Source organism: Lepidothrix coronata, unplaced genomic scaffold (genome assembly GCF_001604755.1).
Source record: "Lepidothrix coronata isolate B3197 unplaced genomic scaffold, Lepidothrix_coronata-1.0 Scaffold73, whole genome shotgun sequence".
NCBI lineage: Eukaryota > Metazoa > Chordata > Aves > Passeriformes > Pipridae > Lepidothrix > Lepidothrix coronata.
This window is the reverse complement of record NW_016690253.1, coordinates 853,158-857,995: the sequence shown is the minus strand read 5'-3', so window position 1 is coordinate 857,995 and position 4,838 is coordinate 853,158. Positions and strand designations below refer to the sequence as shown.

The 4,838-nt window shown below is 38.0% G+C and overlaps 1 long non-coding RNA gene across 2 annotated transcripts in view; it reads right to left on the bottom strand.

Moving 5' to 3' along the window:
• Positions 1 to 2,168: 2,168 nt before the first annotated feature.
• The window catches only part of LOC108499452, a 70,602-nt gene continuing 67,932 nt past the window's right edge, over positions 2,169 to 4,838 (bottom strand). For both annotated transcript variants that reach the window (XR_001875537.1, XR_001875538.1), the window contains one exon: positions 2,169 to 4,654. This is a non-coding gene — a long non-coding RNA (uncharacterized LOC108499452). The remainder of the gene's footprint in view (positions 4,655 to 4,838) is intronic.

Genomic DNA, 4,838 nt, shown 5'->3' with positions numbered 1-4,838 from the left:
ACTGACTTGCTCTGGAAACAATTACAGATGAGTCTCTTCATAGAGAGTGAAGTCCTTCTTTTACCTATATCTGAATATTCAGCACTAATCTTCTTACTGCTTATGCCTTCCTTAAAACTGTGTTGGAATATGTGAATATTGAATTATGAACGCATGAATATTAAGTTAAAAATTAACTGGGGATAACTTGTCTGTGAAGATGTGTCATGAATGTGAGCTGATGACAAGATTAATTAGCATCACGGCAAAATGTGAAAGATGCAAGAAAAATAGGTTAGGAAAGAAAGTAAAATTAAAAATACAAATAAAGAGAAAAAATCCTCTTGGACCATTTCACAGAAACTAACCTTAGATGAACCACTGGATCCATTAATCTTGAGTAGATGAAAATTGTTGGTACCAGCTGGCAACTAAGCAGGAGTCCAGCTGGATTCTTGTCCTGCTTGGACATTCACAATGCAACCTCTGTATGCCTTGGGCACGTAGCATAAACATTTTTCTCCTCGTTTTTCTCCACAAAGGCAGATGTAGATGTCCTTTATTCCACTGCACTTCAAGTTCAGCTCAGAGTTGGCTGCAGCTGCCTTTGGCTCAGCCTGTCAGAAATGGGATTTCTTTGGTGAGGCCATTCAGTTTTGCTCTAACTTTGCTCTCTATCATGATCACCAATGAAAAGAGGTCACATAGTACCTGGGTGTTCCCCAGGTACTTTGGAAATCCTTTCTAATCCCTCCTACAAGGCAGACAGGAAATACTGGAAGGAAATACAGTGAAATGTCTACTTTGGAAGAAAAAACACACCAGTTTAAGATGACAAGCTTAATTAATACAACTGAAAAATTTGAGAGAGGTAAGCAAAAGGTCAGGAAATAGAGAGAAGAATAAAGTAATGTTATTATGTATTTAGGACTCTGGAAAACAACCACAACTCTACTTGAATATGTGTTGATTTTCATATCCATTAACTCCTTTGCTTTATTCACTTGTTTACTGATTATTCAACATTTTTGTGTACCCAGATAAGTCAGAGAATCATACAATCATTTAGCTGGGGAAGACCTCTGAGACCATCTAACTCAGCCATTAACCCAGGTACTACAATACATCATGTGTACTACAACATCACCTGCAATGTAAAGTGATTGCTCTTAATAATCTTCAGAACTGTTGTCTTTCTTCCTCTTTCCTCCTCTCCCTCCACTCTGACATTCACTGCTGCTCCTTTTTAAATTGGAGTCATACTTTTTGCAACTGTTTCATCTTTTTTAAATTATCTGGCTTCAGGCTGGTGCAAGTTTTATTTGTCATTCATTTCTGGATATTAATCATTCCTTACAAATTACCATTCTAATGCTAAGTGCAGACATAGTGTTAATGTCTCCTGTAATTTTTCTGTGATTCAGGAACATTTACAGTCTTTAACTATTCCTAGAGGGAACATTTGAAAAGAACTTAAAGCAGTATAGCAAATTAAATACATGAAAACTTCCAAAAATATTGAAAACATAATCTGCCTTTAAGTATGGTGACTTTTGTGTTATTCTTCTTTAATATCTTTTTTCTTCAAGATGTTGTAGACTTTAAGCCACATGGAAAAAAATTGCCTGCTATTGAAAACATCCACATGGCAAGCATTTGTTTTAGCCCATATCTGGAGTTGTCTCATGTTTCCATCAAGCTGGTGAGGGGACTACAAATCACTTGCATGCAGAGAGCAGCACAAAAGGGACTTGGGAAGGACACACCTGCCTTCCACTGAAATTTTTCCTCTGATTTATTCACAGATAGAGGAGAAATACTTCAAACATGTCGAAGTCCTAGAGAGACCTTGTCAGTTCCCTCATCTATCAGTGTCCTCGGAACAGTGATGAAGATCATCATGAGCACAACTCCTGTATTTACATTCAAGAAGCCACCTAAGAGATGACAGATATAACTTTATTACAGTAGGTCGTTTGCCTGTGATGTGATGAATTGAGTTCCCTTTTTCTTCCCGTTCTCATCTTTTGTCCTTTCTGAACTTCAATAAACCAAACTGTCGGTGGTTTTCCAGAATATATTTCTCATATTTCTGTTCAAATTTTCTTTTTTTTCCTTCTTCTCTCTCTGTTTTTTTTTTTTTTTAGTATTTTATTTTCAGAGACTAACTGACATAACTGGATGCTGTGAACTTGCATTTTTATAATATTGTTTCTTATAATAATAACATTGACTATGAGGTGCATGGAGAGGGGAAGACTTGGGTTCATATTCCCTGGGCATCCAGGGACAAGCTACTGAATATCTTTGCCTGTGGAAAATTAGGAGTTTCTTTTCTGCTGAGCCTCAAATCACTGAATAAATGTCTGTGAGAAAGATATTAGTATATCTGCTACTGAAAATATAACTCTCTCTTTAAAACATGATAAGCTTATCTGCTCTGTGATGGTGGCTCAATTTGTCTAATTTTCTCAGCCTAATATTTTTATTTTTTAATGCATCTTTTTCTGTTTGTTTTCTTTATTTTCCCCTCCTGATAGCTTTTTCTCAAAACCGAGAAAATATGTACTGTCGTTTCTTTGGCACTTTTTTCTTATGACCTCTGTAGTATATAACAGCAATTTATGGAAGAAAAGTAATTTTATTTTCTTTTTTTTCTCCTTATTTGCTTTGTAATTTGCTTAGACATGTTGTGGAGTCAGTTCAGTGTTCAGCAGCTAATGTAAATGCTTGTGACAAGCGAGACTTATGACAATTTGAGCAAAGTTTCAGTGTCATTGTATGCAGTATTTAACATTTTACTTTAGCACAGCTGGGCTGAAATATTCTCCAGAGTGCCTTGCAGTTGTTTATTGTTTGCTTGTTTTTCAAAAGACTTGAACAACACCAGAGAAACAAGGAAAAATTGAACCCTCCTTAGTTCAGATGTCTGTGCATCTTGAACTTAATCCTGTGCGTTTGAGATGCTTTATTTTATTTTTAATAGTACACTCAAGGAAAGGATAACACATATTCTTAGATGCTCTCAGAGCTTCCAAATTCACGAGGGTATATTTTCCCTCTCACTGCTTCTCCATCTATGCTCTGATTAATGCAGATGTGAGTTATGCATCAGCATCAGGGGGAGAATTTTACGGCAGCTGCTGAGGCGCAGCGAGGCTGAGTGGGTGTGAGGAGAGAATAAACAGCAACTCTTCGATGGGAGTTCAAAAAGGCTGATGAGGAATGTGTCTAGAGAAAGACATCTCATCTGTTCTGCCCTATTCAGAATCACAGGCCAGGCACCTAAAATAATGAACATCATCAGAAGACTGATGAAGGACCGTTGAGGCCCTTATCTGCTCTAAGGAGGATATGCATTGATTTTTGTTTGTAGGTAGAAGAATTCTCCAGACTTAAAAAGCCAAGCAGTCTGCACCGTGGAAAAGTGAATCGAAACAAGAGAAACTACCTTGGTCTGAGAGGTGGGCATTTGAGACTTGGGGGGAAAATGGGAGTTGAAAATGTAATGCAGAAATATTTGGAAATGTATGTTTTTACTGACTGTCAGGAAGAATCTCTTCAGTTCTTCCTAACTTTTTTCCATTTGTGCTTTTTCCCACTATTTTGAACTTTCTGAAAGCATGAAATGGCTGTGCAAACATTTCAGGAGTGACTATAGTAACTTCTTTCTTCAATACATTTCTTTATGCTTTTAATCAGCTCTAATGCAGAGCAACTGCTACTTGTGAGCAAGTGCATAGTAACGAGGAAAGTGAAATATAGCAGGAAAAATTAAAGAAAAGGAAAGGAAATTATTTAAAAGACAAAAAAGAGACTAAAGAATATATCTGGAAACTTTCATAGAATCATAGTACACTTGGTGTTGGAAGGTACCTTTAGAGGTCTTCTGGACCAAGTCCCCTGCACTGAACAGAGAAATCTTCACCTAGATCAGGTTGCTCAGAGCCCCCCATCCAACCTGACTTGAATGTTTCCAGGGGTGGGGCATCCACCACCATTCTGGGCAACCTGTATTGGTGTTTTACTCCCCTTATTGTAAAACACTTCTTCCATATATCTGATCTAAATCAAGCCTCTTTTCCTTTAAAACCACTGCCCCTGTCCTACCGTAGTGTAAAGCTCTGTCAGTGAGCCCTGCAGGCTCATGAGCAAAGATCTTCTTGCCCTTTTGAGAAAGGTGAGTCCCATATTACTGGCAAATATACATGGAAGAGTTTCATATGTTTATGTGTTTTATGTTATTAAATTACGGATGAGTGGTCAGTTTTCACAGAAACATGGAAATTCCTCATTCATGAAGTCTGATCCTCTGCTACTGGGAGAAACTGTCTTGCTCATGTCTTCCTCAAGCTTCACTGTGTAGTGAAGGAGTCACCTGGTAGCTATCCCAAGAAACTATTCTTCTGGATCATCATGGCAGGACTTATTTATCTACACAGCATCTGAAATCTGATCCACTGGTGAATACAACCTTTTTTTGCTGTCCATCTTCTTCCAACGACACAAAGGCTGACACAGTGGCCAGGAGGCAGGATTGGTAAGGAAGGAGACAGGCTTGGATGTAGAAGGTTGCCCACCTTTCAAGCTGTAGCTGTGGGCCCCTCTGGAAGCATATAGAGACATAGAGGTGTCTCTGTACCCAGCTATCCCTTGGAAGGAGCTTTGGGAAACCCTGCAAAGAAATAATACAGTCATAATTCAGGACACAGATGTTAATCTGAGTAGTTAGCAGTACAGTCAGACTCTTCCTAAAACAGAAAACTGGCGTCTATCTTTTAAATTTTTTAGCAGCAAACCTGAGGTGCTATTTTGATAGGAAAACAGAAAATAAAATTATTGTTCTTTTTAACATTGAG